This window comes from Heloderma suspectum, chromosome 10 (genome assembly GCF_057233095.1).
Source record: "Heloderma suspectum isolate Gila_16-S chromosome 10, 16-S_ref, whole genome shotgun sequence".
Lineage (NCBI taxonomy): Eukaryota > Metazoa > Chordata > Lepidosauria > Squamata > Helodermatidae > Heloderma > Heloderma suspectum.
In genome coordinates, this window is record NC_139467.1 from 12,884,633 (window position 1) to 12,907,370 (window position 22,738).

The following is a 22,738-nucleotide window of genomic DNA, read 5'->3' on the forward strand; positions in this document are numbered from 1 at the left end:
AAGCGCCAACGTGTTCGGCCCCCCGAACAAGTTTCGGGGAGAAATCCTCCGCACCCCCCCGCACCCCACCCACCCCCCAGGACGGGACTTACCTTCACCGAATGTCCCTCCTGGTGGCTGGTCCGGCCGGCGGTTCGGCGGGTGTTCGAGCGAGGCGGGAGCAGCAGCCGGTCTTTCGACCGGCTGCCACCACCGCCATTGCTATGAAAGAAAAAAAAAAAACGCCCCCTGATAGGCTACATGACGATTAACGTAGCCTATCACGGATAGATTTGCAAAGTCAGCAGTGATAGGCTACGTCAATCGTCACGTAGCCTATCACGGGTGACTAAAAAAAAAAAAAAGAGTGTACGGATAATGGCGGCCCCCATAGGGAGCCGCCATTCCCGTTCCTTATTTGGTCGCTGTAGTCTACGTAAATGTTTACGTAGACTACGGTGAAAATAAGGGCAACGCAAATAGCTTGAACTTGAGCACACTCCAGGAGACAGCGGAAGACAGGAAGGCCGGGTGTGCTATGGTCCATGGGGTCATGAAGAGTTGGACACGACTTAACGACTGAACAACAACAACAACAACTGTAGTGGCTGAGGAGGAGAGGTGCTCAGCCTTCACACAGGGCCGCAACTATGGCTCTGTAATTCCTCTGGCGAAGGAACCTGTGGGTGGGCATTTGCATTTGGACCACTCCCAAGAAAGAACCACCCTGGCTACAGCCTGTGTCTTATCACAGCATTCAAAGGCAAAGAGGTTGTCTGTGATTTTGGTTGAAACAATGTCAGGGAACCCCATTTATCCAGCCATAAGGGAACATACTGAAGTAAATGATGCCTTTAATTTAATGGAGCTCCTAATCCTTCTTCAAAAAGCACAGAGGGGCAAATGTTGGGACAGCAATTTACCAGGGATGACCAGATATAACAGAACAGAAGGACAGTCTCCAGTAAAAGAGGACAACTGCAGTGTGGGTTTGGAATCATTAAATCATCATCACTTACATGACAACTCTGGCTAAAGGGGACTCAGAGAAACTGTATGGTTCTTGACATTTAAATAGGGGTGGACTATCGAAGCTTGTTCGCTGCTCCCCCCGCGAAGTTCAGGCCGGGGGGGGAGGCTTCCCGCCTCGCCCTGGCCGAAATTCAGGCTGGGAGGAGGCTTCCCGCCTCGCCCGGCCGCGAACTCGAAAGTTTTTTTTTTTAAAAAAAAAACGCCCCCGTGATAGGCTACGTGATGATTAACATAGCCTATCACGGCTAGATCTACAAAGTCACCCGTGATAGGCTACGTTAGGCATCTGGACTACTGACCGGGGCTATTTACATGTAAAATGGAAGTCTGAAATTACAACAGCTTCACTGTGGGTTACCGGTCTATTTCCAGAAAAAAATTATGGTGCTGATTTTTACTTAGAACATTGTGCATGACTTGGGATCAGGGTGTTTGAAATATGAATGCATAGCATCTACTATATGAATCCTTAGAACATAGCAGCACAAAACCAAGTCACAGCACTTACTAAAAGTGACATAAGAACACAGGAATCACTAATTAAACTTATTAGTTGAAATAGTTGAAACTGAAACATATTCTTACAATAAAAAGCTTTATATATGCAATACATGACATTATAGATTTAGATAAGAATACATGTCAAGAATACATTTTCCAATCTCCCAGGCAATGCACCACAATGGGATCTACATACTTTTCCCTACATTTTGCAGCCTTGACTTTAAAGAAATCAACCCTCCTGGCCACACACTGGTGAGTTCCTTGTAGCAGAAAACCCAGTTTCCTCTTTACATCCCAAAAGTGCATTTTCCTTAAAAATGGAACAAAATCACAATCTCTAATATCAGTGTAGAGTTGACATTTGAGGATATAAGGTGCCAAATCCTCCCAAACTGGTTTCCCACGAACACACCATCTCTCTTAGGCTGATTTACCACAAAATCTACCCACTTTCATCATTGAATCCATTTGTCTGAAGCGCGACTGAGTGAAACCCTTCGACATTATAGTGTCATGGGAAATAGAAGGTACCCTTCAGATTGGTGCTGTTCTTTTTTCCCTGCCTAGGGATGGTGGAGAATTCTGCCATGGATCCCAGTGAAGCTGAATGCCAGTGCATTCGGCCGCCTGGAATCCATGGGGAAGCGAAGCCCCCCACCCTGCGAAACGCCCATGAAACAGAGCCTACCTGGTGCTGTTCACCGGTGGGTGCTCCTCGAATGGTGGCCACCATTCACCTCCCCAGGAAAGTATTTACGTAGTAAATACTACGTAAGTAAGTATTTACGTAGCCTATCACAGCTAAAGCGGGGACGCAAATGGCATAGGGGATGCCATTTGCATCCCTGCTTTAGACGTGATAGGCTACATAAATATTTACATAGCCTATCACGGGCTAGCATAGGGATACAAATGGCGGGATGCAAATGGCTATTTGCGTTGCCCTTATTTTCGCCGTAGTCTACGTAAATCTTTACGTAGACTACAGGGACCAAATAAGGAACGCAAATGGCGGCTCCCTATGGGGGCCGCCATTTGCGTATGCGCTTTTTTTTTTTTTTCCAAAGTCACCCATGATAGGCTACGTGACGATTAACGTAGACTATCACGGCTGACTTTGCAGATCTAGCCGTGATACGCTACGTTAATCGTTACGTAGCCTATCACGGGGGTGGGTTTTTTTGTGTTTTTTTTTCGCGGCCGGGTAGATGGGGTGCTTCTACCCGGCCTGAATTTCGCCGGCGAGGGATGGGGCACCTCGCATGAACTTCGGGGGGAGAAATGATGCGCCTCCCCCCCACCGCGAAGCAAGCTTCGAGGACAGGTAAGGGACTTTTGTCCATCCCTATCTGCTCCGCTTTTGAACAACTCTTAACCATTCGGAAGTCTTTCTTCCTGTTCCTGATGACAAAGAGGCACATGAATGAAACATAGGGATGTACGAATCCCTTACCTAGGCATGGCGGAGAATTCTGGCACAGATCTCAGTGAGGCCGAATGCCAGCGCATTCGACCCCCTGAAATCTGTGGTGGAACGAAGCCCCCCCGCCCTCCCCACCCCGCCAAATGGGCCCGGAACAGATCCTACCTTGGTTGGCCGTTCCGGTGCTCCTTGAATGGCGACCGCGTCTTCAGCCGCCATTCGCGTCTTTCGAATGGTTGTGATAGGCTACATAAATACTTCTGTAGCCTATCACAGCTAATGCAGGGACACCATTTGCGTCCCTGCAGAGGGTGTGATAGGCTACGTAAATATTTACATAGCCTATCATGACAAAAAAAGGGAACGCAAATGGTGGCCGCCATAGCCGCCGCCATTTGCGTTCCCTGTTTTTTTTGCCATGATAGGCTATGTAAATATTTACATAGCCTATCACAGCTAAAGCAGGAATGCAAATGGGGTAGGGGACACCATTTGCATCCCTGCTTTAGCCGTGATAGGCTACGTAAATATTTACGTAGCCTATCACGGGCCAGCGTAGGGATGCAAATGGCGTCCCCTACACAGGACGCCATTTGCATCCGCACCAGCCCGGCAGTGGCTGGAGGCTCTGCTGCGGGTTGGCCCGGCCGGCGGCTCCATGGCCTGGCCGCAGAGCGGAGCCAGCCAGGTAGGATTCCAGCGGGGGAGAAACGGATCACCTCCCCCCCATCGAGGATTCCGGGGGGAGGAACGGATTGCCTCCCCCCACCTGTGGAACCTGACTGATCCAGGTAAGCAGGGTTTGTACACCCCTACCCTTATCTGTCTCCATTCAGGGGCATCCATGGTGGTGGGAAGGTGATCTGTCCCTCCCCCCAGAATCCTCCCTGGCTGACTCCACTCCACAGTGAGTCCGCGGAGCCGCTGGCTGGGGCCACCCACGTTGGCTGGATGGGTGTATACTATATATAGTATAGTATAGTGTACAGTATAGTGTATACTATACACCCACCATGTATAGCGTTGCCCTTATTTTCGCCTTTGTGTACGTAAATCTTCACGTAGAGTACAGGGACCAAATAAGGAACGCGAATGGTGGCTCCCTATGGTGGCCGCCATTTGTGTACGCGCTTTTTTTTTTTTTTTCAAAGTCACCCGTGATAGGCTACGTGACGATTAACGTAGCCTATCATGGCTGACTTTGCAGATCTAGCCATGATAGGCTATGTTAATCGTTACGTAGCCTATCACACGGGCTTCTTTTCTTTTCTTTTCTTTTGCAGTTCGCGGCCGGGGAGACGGGGCGCTTCTCCCTAGCCTGAATTTCGGCCGGGCGAGGCAGGAAGCCTCCCCCGTGGCCTGAATTTCGGCCGGGCGAGGCGGGAAGCCTCCCCCACCGGCCTGAACTTCGGGGGGAGCAGCGAAGCGCCTCCCCCCCACCGCGAATCAAGCTGCGAGACCAGGTAAGTGACTTTCGTACACTCCTAGGTAGAAGTATCTCATTCTGCTCTTGAGTCTGATGTTTATGATTTTGGACTCTAAGGCAATCTTTGCGGAAATCCCTTTGAGCTTTGGCAAAAATAAGAATAAATCATACTGATTTCAATCATAGTGCCCATCACAACTGCAACATCCTAAGCCCCGTGTTGCTCCAAGTGCAGCTGCGTGGATGGAGGAAAGCACATTTGTGCAAACTCACTGATGCCCCTCCAGTAGGGATGTACGAAACCCTGCTTACCTGGCTCGGCCGGGTTCCGCTGGGGGGAAAAGGTGGTCCATCCCTCCCCCTGGAATCCTTGCCAGCGGGCTCACTCCGCGGGGATTCCACAGAGCTGCCGGCCGGCTCCGCCAGTGGCTGGACATCCGGCCGCTGGCTAGCAGGGACACAAATGGCGCCGGCCGTAGCCTAGGGATGGACAAAAGTTGCCCTTATAATAGCGTTGCCCTTATTTTCGCCGTAGACTACGTAAATCTTTACGTAGACTATAGGGACCAAATAAGGAACGCAAATGGTGGCTCCCTATGGGGGCCGCCATTTGCGTACACGCTTTTTTTTTTTCAAAGTCACCCGTGATAGGCTACGTGACGATTAACGTAGCCTATCACGGCTGACTTTGGACATCTAGCCGTGATAGGCTATGTTAATCATTACGTAGCCTATCACGGGGTTTTTTGGGTTTTTTTACTGCACTTGTAATGGCGGCAGCGGCAGCCAGTCGAAAGACCGGCTGCCGCCCCCGCCCCTGACAAAGACCCGACGAACCACCGCCGGGACCCGCCGCCGGGAGGGACATTCGTGAAAGGTAAGTCCCATCCCGGGGGGGGGCAGGGGGGCGGAGAATTTCACTGCTGATTTCGGGGGGCCGAATGCGTTGGCACTCGGCCCCCTGAAGTTTCGGGGAGAAATTCTCCCCCATCCCTACTGTAGCCACCACCGTTTGCATCCCTGTATTCAGCCGTGATAGGCTACATAAAGACTTACGTAGCCTATCACATCTGGGTTAAAAACTAAAACCAAAAACCATGTACGCAAATGGTGGCAGCTACAACTGCCACCATTTGCGTTCCTTATTTTTGGCCATAAGATATTTGGCCAGAAATATTTACGTAGACTAAGATGGCGAAACTAAGGGGGAACGCAAATAGCGTCCGCTACGCTATTTGCATTCCCCTTTCTTGTCTTTGTCTTAGTCTACATAAATATTTACATAGACTAAGACAGCCAAAAATAAGGAATGCAAATGGCAGCGGCCGTAGCCACCGCCATTTGCATACGCTTTTTTTTTTTTAACCCAGAAGTGATAGGCTACATAAATTTTTACGTAGCCTATCATGAATGGGGGGGGGGAAACAGACTGCAAATGGCGGTGGTAGCGGCAGCCGGTCGGAAGACCAGCCGCTGCCACCGCCACAGCCGCTGCTGGAGCCACCGCTGTCCGGAACATCTGCCCCAGGTAAGTCTCATCACGGGGGGATCCGTGGGGGGACGGGGGGGCAGGCCATTCCGCCACGGAGTTCGCGGGGCCAAATGCACTGGCATTCAGCCTCCCCAAGATCCGTGGTGGAATTCTCTGACATCCCTAACCTCCAGATGCTGGTTGGGACTCAGCAAACAGACAATTGACCTTGGCCAGACATCTATCAAAGAAGCAGTATCATAAGAGACATAGCCAAGATACACTTGAGGATGAATGTCCTCACAATGTAGCCTGGTTGAGTTCTGTATATTATGAAACTTTCTTCCAGTGAATCACATTGTTGAGCCAACTTGTACCAAAATTGTCTGTGAAGACAGGCAACAGCTCCCAGTGGAGGCTAGTGGCTCCAGTTTCATTGAAGCTGTGAATCCATGCTGGTTCAGCCCACTGGATTCCTCCTTTTGAGTTCTGGCAGATTCCTTCTGAAACCCAGAATAGGTTCACAGCTCCACTGAAATCACAGCCACTGACTCCACTGGCAGCTGCCCAAAATCTCAGGCTGAGAATTTCAGGATCTAAATTTTAAATGGATTAAAAGTACCAAAAACTGAGCATAGGATTACCCCATATCAAATTTCTCTCTATTCGGGAGACTGTCTCCTTCAAGATTAACAATTCCCTCTGATCAGAAACATCATTTATGTTCAGTACATGTGTGATGACCATAGATGACAATGATAAGATAAATTGGAAGAACTGAATTAAGAGCTTACATTCTCTTAGAATAAGTCTTAATGACAAAAACAAACAAAAATCAATTTAATGTGCTTCATTAAGGGCTTTCCATGTGCACTCAAGCTACAAAATCCTGGTACACTGCAGCTGTTAAGGGCCACAGCTTGAACAGATGTATTATTTAGACAATATGGGTATGCTATGGTTCCATCCTCATCACTACCATAGAAGTGGGTGGGTGTGAGTGGCAGAGTGAGAGACTCAAACCCCAAATTTGCCTATTTACTGTCAGAGAAGCATGGAGACTATGAAACTGAAGCTATCAGTGCATCAAAAGCCTCATTCAACTATGATCTCACTAAAATAGTATCTCCTCCAAAGTTATGCCAAATCTTCTTCCACAGGTTTAATTCTATGAATCAGATGCACTAGATTGTTTTAAACATGATATGCTCCTTTGTTTTCAGATCAGGTCTCAGTACAATAATGTAGCACTTGGAAATAAAGATACAGCCCAACAACCCAGCACTGGAGGCCAAGATCGAGAAGACCTGCACGGCCACCATGTATTTCCCTTTCGTACTCAGATAGGAGGGCACAAAGGACAGACAAACACTGCAGAAGACCAGCATGCCGAAGGTGATCAGTTGGGTTTCATTGAAGGCCCCAGGCAGCTTCCTGGCGAGGAAAGCCACCGTGAAGCAGATGGCAGCCAGGAAGCCCATGTAACCAATGGAAACATAAAACAAGGTGATAGATCCTTCGTTGAATTGCAGGATGATCTGTCCAGGCTGGGAGTGCATGTCAGAGTCAGGGAATGGGGCAGAGTGCCCCAGCCAGATGGTGCAGATGACAACTTGGACACTAGAACAAGAACTGACAATGGAGTTTGCAAGACTCTTCCCCAGCCATTTCTTCACTTGGTTCCCTGGTTTTGTAGCCAGGAAAGCGAAGACCACAGTGATGGTTTTGGCCAACACTGAAGAAACGGCAACTGAGAAGATGATGCTGAAGGCTGTTTGTCGGAGAAGGCAAGTCACTTTCCTTGGCTGGCCAATAAACAGGAAGGAGGACAAGAAAGAAAGCATGATGAAGATGAGGAGAATGTAGCAGAGGTCTCGGTTGTTGGCCTTGATTATTGGAGTTTTTTGGTATTTCATGAAGATTCCTAATACGAAGCCTGTGGATAAGGACAAGAATAGAGTAAAGGAAGTCAAGACAATCCCCAAAGGTTCTTCATAGGAGAGGAAGGTTATCTCCTTGGGGACCCATTGATCTCTGTTCTTGTTTGGATGCTGATCTTCTGGACACTTAGTGCAATGGTCTGCATCTGAGAAGAAGGAGAGTGACTTCAGCAGGATAATCTGTGGCCTTGTCACCAAAGGAGGACCTTAGTAGCAGGGCCAGGAAAGCTGAATCTCTGGGACATTACAGAGTCTTTGTCAGTCAGAGAAGAACAGAGAATAGTGGGCTAGATGGATTGAAGGGCTGATATGGAATAAAGACAGCTTCCTACCTTGTTTAAATATGGAGAAACAAGTGTGTCTATACCAACATTGTTTAGGATAAGGGGGTTTCTGTGTGTTTATCCTGTTTTTATCTTCATAATATTCTTGTAAGCCATGTCAAGCTACGTGGTAGAGGATCGGCTTGTTATGTATTTATTTACTCAAATTATGTTGCACCTTTCCACAACAAGGTGGTGCTCCTTGGACTCCTAGTTAAGTTTCAAATCTGGATAATTACATCAAGCCTTCCATTTATTTTTACTATAAAATAACATTGGGCAGGGGAGTGCTCTGATTCCCAGAAAGTTGGGGATGGAGCATTTCCACATCCCTTTTTCTTCCAGGCACCCCTTGCTTGTCTGCCACAGGATCCCAGAACAGTGGAGATTATTCTCTGCATATAATGGAGAAAGGCCCACCATGTCTGTACTTACAGCCCTGTCCCAATCAAGGAAAAAGCATAGTGGTTCTTTGTGGGGGGCATGATTTATACCAGGAAAATTGTACACTAAGCATCCTCCCTGCCTTGCACCCCAAAGATGGACTCCCACAGTCATTTCTTTCCATGCACTTTATGCAATTGATGGTGGAGATTAAAAATATTGAATCCAAGTAGGGGTCAGAGTTCAAAAATGCCTTCACCATCTGTTCCAAAGGTGTATGAATATTTAATGTAAAAATTTAAATGCTTTTGAGCCTGCAAATCTCAGAAATTATCACAGTGATATATGAAGCAGAATAACAAAACTTTGTAGAAGAAGAGCCACTAATAACAAATGAAATTAGCAATCAGTGCAATGGATCAAACCATCATTGTAATCACGCCATGTGCTGGAATGGCTGGGTGAATAAACCATAGCACCCTGAGGTATTTTAGGCTGAGCAGTAGTGAATAGCCCATGACCGCAAGCCCCATTCCTGAGCAGGTATTTGAACTCAGGTCTCTCCAGTCCAAGTCCAACCCTCCCATTGCTTCATCAGTTTGTCTAATTCCAAGCAATTCCCATAATATTTTCAACTAGGAGCAACAGTCATTCATAAAGCCTTCTTCTCTTACCTCCTCATGGAATGTTTTGCTCAAGGGGTTTAAAAGTAAAGAAGAGAGAATCAAAATAGGGTTGAGGAGAGTATTGGCTGAATTCAAATAGTTGCCCTGTTTCCCAAGGGAACTCCCATTCCTCTGATCTCACTCACCTGCCGCGCATGGAGCGCAAGCTAGGGGTGGACGAAAGTCACTTACCTGTCGTCGAAGGCCGTTCGCGGTGGGGGGGAGGCGCTTCGCTGCTCCCCCCGCGAAGTTCAGGCCGGGGGGGGAGGCTTCCCACCTCGCCCGGCTGAAATTCAGGCCGGGGGGGAGGCTTCCCGCCTTGCCTGGCCGAAATTCAGGCCGGGGAGGAGGCGCCTCGCCTCGCCCGGCCGCGAACGCGAAAGTAAACAAAAAACAAAAAAACGACCCCTGATAGGCTACGTGACGATTCACGTAGCCTATCACGGCTAGATCTGCAAAGTCAGCCGTGATAGGCTACGTGAATCGTCACGTAGCCTATCATGGGTGACTTTAAAAAAAAAAAAAGCGCGTACGTGAATGGCGGCCCCCATAGGGAGCCGCCATTCGCGTTCCTTATTTAGTCGCCGTAGTCTACGTAAACATTTACGTAGACTACAGCGACCAAATAAGGAACGGGAATGGCGGCTACCTATGGGGGCCGCCATTATCCGTACACTCTTTTTTTTTTTTTTTTTCAAAGTCACCCGTGATAGGCTACGTGACAATTCACGTAGCCTATCACGGCTGACTTTGCAAATCTAGCCGTGATAGGCTACGTTAATCGTCACGTAGCCTATCAGGGGGCATTTGTTTTTTTTTCTTTCATTGTAATGGCGGCGGCGGCAGCCGGTCGAAAGACCGGCTGCCGCTCCCGCCTCGCTCGAACACCCGCCGAACCGCCGGCCGGACCAGCCACCGGGAGGGACATTCGGTGAAGGTAAGTCCCGTCCCGGGGGGGGTGCGGGGGGCGGGGGGGTGCAGAGGATTTCTCCCCGAAACTTGTTCGGGGGGCCAAACACGTTGGCACTCGGCCCCCCGAAGTTTCGGGGAGAAATTCTCCGCCATCCCTAGCACAAGCATAGCAGCAAGGTGGCTCTCCTTCCTGGACCTCCTTGGCATATCCAGGGTGACAGCTCTCAGTGCACCTGGAACGAGGAACAGTCTAGCAGCAAAGAGAAGGAGCATCAAGGAAACAGTGTTATGAATAGTTGTGCTTATGGAAATGGGTCATACACTTCAGAGAGGACCCAACTGGATCTCTAGCACTAGTGACCCTAAGTGAAATAGAGAAGTGAACCCAGATCCTTCTTTCAGGGAAGCACTATTTATGCATCACCACATGGCACGGAGGTATTTGGTCTGTTTGTTTGTTTCAAAATGTATATACCACCTTTACTATACATGTACTCAAGGCAATGTAAAAACTGAAGGGGAAAAGGTATGACATGAAATAAACTAAAAGACAATGGTAAAACAATGAAAATTACAAGTAACACCAATAAAACTACAGGCTTCAAGACAAAGGCATACAATCCCAGTGAATGATAGGGGGAGGGAGGTGAGCTTTTCGAGGGAGGATAGCACCACCTCTGAAAAGGCCTTCTCCTCTTCCCTGTTTTGATCTTCAGTGGCAGGGCAGAAGGAAAATGAAGGATTCGAGGCCTCATCCCACAGCTGGGAAAGGAAAGGCTTTTTTAAGAAGGGGGGGGGTCCATGGTGGATTTATAGACACTGAGGTGGGTATATTGGTTTATATTAGTTTTAGAATTATTGAACAGAGATAAAAGACAAGATGATCGATTTACAGGAATAAAGATTAAAAAAAAGAAATATTAGCTGAGGGCTTTTGCAGATGACTTGGTGTTTATGTTGGAAGAACCTTTCAAGGGAATTGAAATTTTAATGAAAAAATTAAAAGAATTTGGAGCAATGGCAGCGTTCAAAGTTAATAAACAGAAAACAAACATTTTAACAAAGAATATGAATGTTCAAGGAGAAAAAAAGTTGTGGATACGACTGGCTTCCAAATTGAAAAGGAAGTAAAATACTTGGGAGTCTTTTTGACAAATATGAATTGTATGCTTTTTCAAAATAACTATGTTAAAGTGTGGAATGAAATTAAACAAGACCTATTAAAATGGAGAAAAGTACAACTATCACTTTTGGGAAGAATTGCAACCATCAAAATGAATGTATTACCTAGAATGTTATTTTTTGTTTCAAATGATACTCATTACATTGGATTTACCTTTTAAGCAGTGGCAAAGAGATATAACAAAGTTTATATGGCAAGCAAAAAACCCAAGACTTAAAATAAAAATTTTACAAGATGCGAAGGAAAGAGGTGGCTTGGGATTACCAGATTTTAAAACCTCTTTTTCTGCCTGCTGCTTGATATGTGAATGAAGAAATGGATGATGAATTCACAGCCCCTCTGAAATCAGAGACACCAGTCTCCACTGTACCAAACCACAGGATAAAATCTTATTAAATGAATAAAGGCACTAATTAAAAATTAACAAGTAAACCCAAAATTATTACATCATAAAAATCCCATTGAAATCACAAAAAAGCCCCTTGGAGCAGAAAGGACTTCCTGGTTGTTCCTCACGGGTAGGGATGTCAGAGAATTTCTCCACGAATCTCCAGGAGGCTGAATGCCAATGCATTCAGCCCCCCGAAATTGGTGGAGAAATGGTCCGCCACCCCACCACCACTACCACCCCGGGATGGGACTTACCTTGGTGGAATGTCCCTGGCGGCGGCGGCTCCCGGTGGCGGTGCGGCGGCGGGGCGGCGGGGCGGCGGCGGCCAGTCTTCCGACTGGCTACCGCCGCCACCATTTCCAAGTAAAACAACAACAACAAACGTGATAGGCTACGTAAAGATTTACGTAGCCTATCGTGGCTAGATTTTCAAAAAACACCGTGATAGGCTACGTAAATCTTTATGTAGCCTATCAAGGCTGACTTTGAAAACAAAAAAAAAGTGCGTACGCTAATAGCGGCGCCCATGGGCGCCGCCATTTGCATAAGCGCTTTTTTTTTTCTTCTAAGTCAGCCGTGATAGGCTACGTAAAGATTTACGTAGCCTATCATGGCTGACTGCAGTAACGCAAACGGCGATGGCTATGGCCACCACCATTTGCGTCCCAGCAGGAGACGAGGTTCGTGGCCGGAGTGACAGGGCGCCTCCCCCCTGGCCAGAATTTTGGCTGGAGGGACGGGGCGCCTCCCACCAGGCCAGAATTTCAGCCAGAGGGATTGGGTGCCTCCCCCCCCAGAATTTTGGGGGTAGGAATGGAGCACCTCCCCCCACCGCGAAGCAAGCTGCGGGATCAGGTAAGGGACTGTCGTCCATCCCTACTCACGGGAGACCAAAATCTCCAGGGATGTTGCCACAACAAAAAAATGACTTCCTGCCAATTGTCAACCAGCCAAATCTCAGAGGTTTGAGCCACTTGGAGGAGACCTCATGAGATGCTCTAAGAGAACATTTCCAAGACTCATGTGGAAGATGTCATTTTGGCTGTGCACGGCTTCGTTCCAAATCCTGAATCCCAGGCATATTGGGGTGCTTCGGACTGAAGCAGTGGATTTTTAGAACACGTCGGGATCAAGCTGAAGCACTCCAATGTGGAATAGATGACTCTCAAGTGCTTTGGCATTGCTTCAGCCTTATCTGGACAGCAACACCATCCAGATGCGTGAGCCCCCCGGTCCTTAGTTGTTCTCATGGGCATCACCTGCAGCCATCACTGTCTGGAAGAGAGCCACCACTTTCTTTCAAAATGGTGACTCTTCTTCTTCTGGTAAAAGGAGTCACAATTAGAAAGAAAAAAAAGGCAACTCCCATGCAGAGGCCGATGACTGCAGGCACTCCCAACACATGAAGGTAAGGAGTGTGGGGGGGTCTGTGGTTTGTGGCAGCAGTGGTGGGGCGGGCTGTTTCCTTCAATGGCAGTGCCCCCCCACCCCTTGCTTCAAGTCTCTAGATGTTGCTTCATATCTGGAGCCCAAAGTGGATCAACCTGGCATTCGACCAGGACTAGGCGGGTCAGGACAGATTCGGGACTTGTGAATCGGATTCTGAAATCGGTTGATTATTATAATTCAGCAGTAGATTCAAAAGCAGATTTGAGATCAAGTAGAATCAACAGCGTGGCTTCCCCCTGGTTTCTTTTGAGGAAGGTCATCTGTCATGAGACCAAGACTGATTCAGTCACATAAGCAGAGGAGAAATCCAAATCGAATGGGTCTAGACAATCAGGAGCTGAAACTGGGCTGCCCCCCCCTTGAGACCATTAGCCAAAAAGGGGGTATTAGTACTGGCAGTAGTTATCTAAAACTAGGGTTGTGAACAGACCGCCCCCAATATGGTTTGGATGCCACTTTGGACCTTCTCAAGCAGCCCTGCTTTGCTTTGGACTCACAAACCTTAGCAGGATTAGCAATGTCACACCTATCGATGTTGGTTGCAGGATGCAGGATGATATCTGGGCTGGTTTCAGATATTATAGAATCATAGAATCATAGAATAGTAGGGTTGGAAGGGGCCTACAAGGCCATCGAGTCCAACCCCCTGGGCAATGCCCCTTGTGTCCTGTCATGGTCCATTGCTGATGCCTACCCTGACTCCTCCTCATCCCCCCCCCCATCCTGCAATGGCCCCAACAGACTCTGAGTGAAGGGAGCAACCAAGGAGAAAGGTAACAAAACTGGCAAAGATGAAACCACAGATAAGCAGTGAGAAACATGGGGCCAGGCTAATGCTGGAGTGGTTGAGATAACAGACAGAGGTCAAAACTAGGGATGTACGAAAGTCACCGTTTCACGGATCTGCTTCGCGGTGGGGGGGAGGCGCTCCGTCCCTCCCCCCAGAGTCCTGCTTGGCTCCCTATGGAGCCCCCCGAAGTTTCGGGGAGAAATTCTCCGCCATCCCTAATCACGGCTGACTTTGCAAATCTAGCCATGATCGGCTACGTTAATCGTCACGTAGCCTATCACGGGGGCGTTTTTTTTTTTAACTGTTTAGTTCTATCTATCTATCTATCTATCTATCTATCTATCTATCTATTTATTTATTTCAAGAGAAACAAACAGAATTCTGATACAACTGTGGCTGATCAGTCAAGGAAGGCTTCATGAAATAAAGAAGTTTTCAGGGAACAGCACAGTGTTGGCACCTGCCTGACCCCTAATGGCAGGGAATAACACAGGAAGGGGCCAAGTCTCCTTTCCTAGTGGACTCGAACTGGGCCATAGGTCCATGTGGAAACACCAGGGGCATGCCTTCTGATGACCTCAGTGACGGGGTAGGTTTGTAAGGGAGCAGGCGCTCTCTCAGGTATCCTGTTCCCAAGTTGTCTAGGGCTTTGTACACGAGTACTAAAGCCTTAAACCTGGCCCGGTAGCGAATAGGCAGCCAATGCAGCTCCCTTAGCAGAGGAGTTACATGCTGAAAAGGGGCAGCTCCCGACAACAGCTGAGCTGCTGTATTCTGAAGTATCCCCAGCATTTGGAGGAGCCTCAAGGGCAGCCCCACTAGAGTGCATTGCACTAATGCCGTCTTGGGGTTACTAGCACCTGTATGACTGTGACCAAGCTACCCTGTCCAGGAGAGGCCATAGCTGGCAAACCAGCCAAAGCTGGTAAGAGGCACTCCAGGCCATGAGGGCCACCTGGTCTTCCAGGGACAATGATGGATCTAGGAGTGCCGCCAGACTGCACACCTGACCTTTCAAGGGGAGCACAACCCCCTTCAGAAGAGGCTATGATTTTATCTCCTGGACATGTGGAGCACTCATAAACAGGGCTTGCGTCCTGCCAAGGTTAGGTTTCAGTTCACTGGCCCTCATCTAGCCCATTACGGAGTCTACGCAGTGGTCAAGGACTTGCACAGCCTCACCTTTTTCAGATGTCACAGGGACACAGAGCTTCATCTCATCACTTGGCTCCAAATCCACTCATGACCCCTCAGAGCTGCTTCATACAGAAGTTGAACAACATTGGGGACAAGATGGTGCCCTGTGGAAGCCTGTAGCTCAATTGCCAAGGAGTTCAGGAATAGTCACCCAGTGTTAGTGTCTGAAACAGGCCATGTCAGAAGAACTGGAACCACTGTAGCACAATGTGTCCGATGCCCATCCCACAGAGTCAATCCAGGAGGATATCATGGACCATGGTAGCAAAAGCCAATGAGCGATCAAGTGGAAATAGCAGGGTGGCACTCCCCTGTCCCTCTCTTGATAAAGGTCATCCACCACGGCAACCCAAGCTGATTTGGTCCTTGAACCAAGTCAATACCCGTAGTGGGTTGCTTTTGTACTCATGTTGCCCCTTCATGGCTGGCTCCACTCCGCTGGGATTCCATGGAGCCACTGGCCAGCTCCGCCCACAGCCAGACATCCAGCCGCTGGGTGGCAGGGACGCAAATGGTGGCGGCCGTAGCCACCGCTGTTTGCGTCCCTGTACTTAACCGTGATAGATCGTGATACACATGATAAACCATGATACACTTTTTTTTTTACTTTGCCATGGTAGGCTACATAAATATTTACGTAGCCTACCACGGCAAAGTAAAAAAAAAGTGTACGCAAATGGCGGTGGCTATGGTGGCTGCCATTTGCATTCGCTATTTCTCGCCATTCTAGCCTACTTAATTTTTTTTTTTTTTTACCCAGAGCCCTCTGCGGCCGGAAATCTGGCTGCGGACAACTCTGGCCTGGGCCTGGCCCTGCTGCTCCGCAGAGCCACCGTGGAGCACAGCCGGCTGTTGAGGATTCCGGGGGGAGGGACGGAACGCCTCCCCCCCACCATGAACATAATCCATGGAAAGGTAAGTGACTTCCGTACATCCCTAAACACGTCTGGCCATTTGTGAATATTTTCAGCAGACGTGCTCAAGGTCGCATTTGGAACTTTGTTCTGGGGGTGCTTGCATGGTTTGCCAGCAAAAACAATATTCTCATTTATCCCCGGTCTTTCAAAAGTAGGGATGTACAAAAGTCACTTACCTTTTCGAAGGGTGACTTTCGCGGTGGGGGGGAGGCGCTCCATCCCTCTCCCTGAAATTCTCCCTGGCCGGCTCCGCTCCACAGTGACTCCACTGAGCCGCCATCCGGGGCCACTGGGCTGCACAGGGATGCAAATGGCAGCCGCCATAGACTTAGATAAGAATACATTTCTCATATTTTCCAATCTCCCAGGCAATTCAGAACAATGGAATCTACATACTTTCCCATACATTTCGCAGCCCTGACTGTAGACGAAGCAACCCTCCAGGCCACACACTCCAGGCTTGTAGCAGAAAATCCAGCACACACACACACACACACACACATCCAATGGGGTTGAAGGAAGTGTTCAATGTGTTGCCAGCCTGATACCTGTTCATTTTAGTGCTATTGTGCAGGGGAAATTTTTTTGAAGGAACAGAAATCCTTGACTTTTCTGCAATCCCCTTTGCCAGTCCAGGATGTCATGGGATGGGGAGAAGGAGGAACTATTAGTTCAGATTATATAGATGAGTATAGGCCATGTCCTCTGCCATCCCTTTCTTTATCCCACAGGTTCCTAGGGATGTACGAAAGGGACTTAACTTGTCCCGCAGCTTTTTTCGCGGTGGGGGGGAGGCGCTTCGCTTCTCCCCCCGAAGTTCAGGTGAGGGGGGGGAGACGCCCCGCCTCGCCCAGCCAAAATTCAGGCCGGGGAGAAGTGCCCTGTCTCCCCGGCCGCGAAAGAAAAAGTGAAGAAAAAAAAAAAACCTGTGATAGGCTATGTAACGATTAACGTAGTCTATTACGGCTAGATTTCCAAAGTCAGCTGTGATAGGCTACGTTAATCGTCACGTAGCCTATCACGGGTGACTTTGGGGGGAAAAAAAAAGCACATACGCAAATGGCTGCGGCCCATGGGCGCCGCCATTTGCATTCCTTATTTGGGCCCGGGTAGTTTACGTAAAGATTTACGTAGACTACGGCGAAAATAAGGGCAAATAGCGTTTGCCTTTAAAATCTACGTAAAATCTTTACGTAGACTACCCGGGCCCAAATAAGGAACGCAAATGGCGGCGCCCATGGGCCGCCACCATTTGCATACGTGCTTTTTTTCCCCCAAAAGTCACCCGTGATAGGCTACGTGACGATTAACGTAGCCTATCATGGCTGACTTTGGAAATCTAGCCGTGATAGACTACGTTAATTGTTACGTAGCCTATCACAGGGTTTTGTGTTTTTTTTACTTTATTTTGTAATGGCGGCGGCGGCAGCCGGTCAGAAGACCGGCCACCGCCCCCGCCGAACCACCGCCAGGACCCGCCGCCAAGAGGGACATTCGCAGGAGGTAAGTCCCATCCCGGGGGGGGGGCGGGGGCGGAGAATTTCACCACCAATTTTGGGGGGCCGAATGCGTTGGCATTCGGCCTCCCCGAGATTCGTGGAGAAATTCTCAGAAATTCTCCACCATCCCTACGGTTCCTGGTGTCATGGCTACTGGCTCTGCTTGCCTAGTGGTATTGCTACTCAAAGCCAGTTCCCAGCAGATCCATGCTTTGGTTAGGGATGAGTTAGCAAATCTGGCATACATCACTGAATTCTGAGAAGGTGAGGTGTCTGATGTCAATCTCGCCCAGTTCTGCTCTCCTGGGTATTCACTGCAGCACCAACACAGCGGAGGAGGGACTGTGGTCGCTATGAATACTATCTTGCTCACCAGGAACCCCTTTCACACCACAGGAGGCAAATTGGACCTCTACCTCGCATTGGGCAGGTGAGACATTTTGGCAATGCTGTTGGTGTACCACCCACTCTACTGCCCAATGGTATCCCTGGTGGAGATTGGTGAGCATAATGTTAGAGGACCCCAAGACCAGGACACGTCAACATTCACACTAAGCCAGACTTGACTGGGCTATTTCAGGACTTCATTGCTTCCATGACAATCATAGGGCTCTCTCAATTTGCAATGGGGCAGGAATACCCTTGATTTAGTCTTTGCCTCTGGACATGACTAGGTGGTTCATTGCTGTGGAGCCCAAAGTGCTCCCTGGTGAGCTCTGAGAAATGAAACAGGCTGGGAGATGGCTAGAATGAAAGTCTGATGAGACTCATAAGAATGTAAGAAGTGCCATGGAGGATCAAACCAAGGTCCATTTAGTTGAGCATTCTCTTCACACAGTAGCAATCTGGCTACCTATTAAAAACGCAGAACAGCATTAAAAATCCTGTTGAGTACAACAGGACCCTCCCACCTATGTTCCCCTGCTACTGGTGTGCATAGGCATACTGCCTCTGATACTTGAAGTGGCATGTAGCCATCAGTACTATTAGCCATAGATGGCCTTTGTCCAATCCCCTTTGAAAGCTATCCAAATTGGTGGCCATCCCTACACCCTATAGAAGTAAATTCAACTGTTTAACTGTGTACTATAAGTTATTCATAGTAAGACCAAGAGACATGCGTGAGAGTTCATAATCAGGCCTACTGCTCACTCACTCTCACTTACACATTTTATTGGAAATGAGTAATAGCCATTACAATCAACATAGCTTAGTTAAAAAACAAACAAACATGTAATATCAGACCATAAAACATGAGTCTAGTTAACACATCTGCACAGTCAACTGCATTAGCATTCAGAGTGACTACTGGTGATGTGAGGAGTGCCTCATATGGGGGTGGTGTCTGATGGACTCCCCCCTCGCTTGGCCCCCCAGACCCCATTCATGGACTGCTTCTGTGAGCGCCACATGGTCTGCAACCATCCAACAGCTGCCCTCTCCTTCTCTGAGCCGCCATTTTGTGTAGAAGTGATGACTCAAGTTTTTCTGGAATTTCAATTTGCATGGATTTCAGCAATGAAGGGGTGATCTAATCAACATTGCAGGTGTGAATGGGCCATTCACACTTGTAATGTTGCATAGATCACCCCTTTATGACCACAATCTCCACAACATTGCTGTTACGGAAAGACCTGAGCCGCCATTTCCATGCAAAATGATGGCTTGTGGGAGGAGCATGCAGCCCTGTTGCGCTTGCCAGTCGCACCACGAGCCATCAAAGGGCTTGCACGGTGCAGCAAGGAGGTGGAGGCAGCAGCTCAGCAAGTGACCAATGACCCCAGATGGAGGGGAATCTGTCCATCCCTAGTGACTACACAATATGTTTTGAAACTGAAGCAAAGGAATCTGCTTCATATGTAACATAAGGATTGCAATCTGACAGTAACCACTTTTATGGTTTCTGTTTAATTGCCGCTCTCCATAATTTATGTTATTTCAGGATTGTATTTTAGTTCTTTTTATTATTTTAACTTACATCTTTTAGTTCTATACATTTCTTGAGGACATTTAATACAAACCAACAGTCTGTTTCTGTTGATACTAGGGATGTACGAAAGTCACTTACCTTTTCACGGAATTGATTCACGGTGGGGGGGAGGCTTTCCGTCCCTCCCCCCCCGGAATCCTGCCCGGCCGGCTCCACTCCGTGGCCAGGCTGTGGAGCCGCTAGCCGGGCCAACCCGCAGCGGGGCCTCCATCCGTTGCCGGGCTGCTGCAGATGCAAATGGTGTCCTGAGTAGGGGATGCCATTTGCGTCCCTATGGTAGCCCGTGATAGGCTAGGTAAGTATTTACGTAACCTATCATGGCATGCCCCCCCCCAAAAAAGGCATACGCAAATGGCGGCGGCTATGGTGGCCGCCATTTGTGTTCCCTATTTTTCGCCGTTTTATCCTATGTAAATATTTACGTAGGCAATTATGGCGAAAAAAAGGGAACTGCAAATAGCTTTGTGGGCGCTATTTGCGTTTTTATTTTTCGCTGTAAAAGCCTACATAAATATTTACATAGGATAAAATGGTGGGGGGTAAAAGAATGCAAATAGCGCCCACTACGTTATTTGCAGTTCCCTTTTTTTTACCGTAATTGCCTATGTAAATATTTACGTAGGATAAAACAGCAAAAAATAGGGAACACAAATGGCGGCCGCTGTAGCCACCGCCATTTGCATACACCTTTTTTTGTGTGTTTTTTTGCTTGGCTTGCCATGATAGGCTACGTAAAGACTTTCGTAGTCTATCACAGCAAAGACCAAGATGGAAATGCGGCCGTGGCAGCCGGTCGAAAGACCAGCCACTGCCACCACTGCCGGAGCCGCCGCCGTCCGGAACATCTGCCCCAGGTAAGCTTCGTCCCAGGGGGATTCCGTGGGGGGACTGGGGGTGGGAGGCCGTTCCGCCACGGGTTTTGGGGGGCCAAATGCCAGTGCATTCGGACTCACTGAAATCCGTGGCGGAATTCTCTGCCATCCCTAGTTGATACAAACCAGCAGTACAAAGAGGTTCCCTGCCATGCTGTGGCACATAAATAGTGGTTCCCTGAAAGAAGCACCCGGTGCCACCTGGGCTCATGAGGACTTGAGTTCTTATTGGGTCCTCCTTTCCAAAATCTAGTATTCATTTCCAGAGACACAAAAACTCTTCACACTTTTCCCTCCATGCTCCTTCTCTTTATTGTTAGATTGGGCCTCTTCCCAGGTGTGTCAAAAGCTGCCACCCTGAATATGCCAAGGAGGTTCAAGTCAAGAAGGATAGCCAATTTGCTGCTATGCTTGTGCTCCATGTGCAGAAGGGACCATTTCCACTTAGGAAAGTCCGTGACCTTAGCGGAAAGGGTTTCCATTGGATAATACAGCACATGTTTGTGTCTGCACAATGGTCTCCCCTATCCAATGGTCTCTCCTATAAATGTTTTTAATTTTTACTTAATTACATTTCAGTTAATCTTCAGAGATCTACCAGGGACTCCTCAATGGCCTACCACATAATGCAATTAAGGTATGATAGTTCTTGCATAGTATTTGCTTTCTCTGTTTTTATCAGGAGCAAAATTAAACCAAAGGATTGATGTTTGTTGAGAAAGTTCTTTATGTATTGTTGTTGTTGTTGTTCAGTCATTCAGTCATGTCCGACTCTTCATTACCCCATGGACTATAGCACACCAGGCCATCCTGTCCTCCGCTCTCTCCCGGAGCGTGCTCAAGTCCATATTCGTTGCCCTTATTTTCGCCGTAGTCTATGTAAATCTTTACGTAGACTACAGGGACCAAATAAGGAACGCAAATGGCGGCTCCCTATGGGGGCCACCATTTGCATATGTGCTTTTTTTTTTTTTAAGTCACCCATGATAGGCTACGTGACGATTAATGTAGCCTATCATGGCTGACTTTGCAGATCTAGCCATGATAGGCTACATAAATCGTTACGTAGCCTATCACGGGGCTTTTTTTTTTTTTTTTACTTTTCTTTTGAAGGTCGCCACCGGGGAGACGGGGCGCTTCTCCCCGGCCTGAATTTCGGCCGGGCGAGGCGGGAAGCCTCCCCCCCGGCCTGAACTTCGAGGGGAGAAGCGAAGCTCCTCCCCCCCACCGCGAAGCAAGCTGCGAGACCAGGTAAGTGACTTTCGTACATCCCTATTGCGTACGCACTTTTTTTTTTTTCAAAGTCAGCCGTGATAGGCTATGTAAAGATTTATGTAGCCTATCATGGCTGACTTTGAAAATCTAGCCGTGATAGGCTACGTAAATCGTTACGTAGCCTATCATGTGTGTGTGTTTTTTTTTTTACTTTACTTTGCAATGGCGGCGGGGGCAGCCGGTTGGAAGACAGGCCACCACCCCCGCCCCCGCCGAAACGCCGCCAGGACCCGCCGCCAAGAGGGACATTCGAAGGAGGTAAGCCCCATCCTGAGGGGGGGCGGGGGAGCAGAGAATTTCAATTCAGAGAATGGGGGGGGGCAAATGCACTGGCATTCAGCCTCACCGAGATCCATGGCAGAATTCTCAGACATCCCTAGATTTTACTCTCAGAGAAGCATAGAGGCATGGCTCCTGCATATCGGGTACTTGGGTCCACATTCATACAGGTGAAAGGGGCTGTGGTGGGTGGATTGCTACCTTGACAGGGTGTAGTATTGCATTGTCATAATCATTTGCATTTTTCATAGCTTCCTTCCTTAATCTCAGTTCTATTTTCTGATTGGGACTATCCTGCTTGGGGCTTTGATAGAGCAGTTCAAAAAGACTCTTTTTTATGCTTTTTATTCTATTTTTTATCTTTATAAATGAAATAAACAGTACCAACAACCTAGTCATTATCTACAGTTTCCAACAATACAGTATTCCTAGGAGGACACAGCAATAACGAAAAAGAATAAAAAGCACAGAAGAAGGAAAAGGAAGAAGAAAGCAAGCAAGAAAAACAAAAAATATAAAAAGTTACTTAAAAGGATTAAATTTAAAATGCATTACTCACAAATTTCAAATATCATTCTACTTAAAAGTTATACCTATAACATTGCCAATATTACAATTCAGTTCAGCATTGATAATCAACCTTACATTTCAATATCCTATCTTCAGTCTTACAGCAAGGGAGCAAGCCTAGAATTCATTTCCAATAACCATATATTGCTCTTCAGTTAACATATAATAGTAAAGCGTAACAATTTAACCAGCCAAAAATATTACTAATCAAAATCTCATAATAATGATAGTAATAATAATAAAAAAGGAAGGAAATTAAAAAGGATA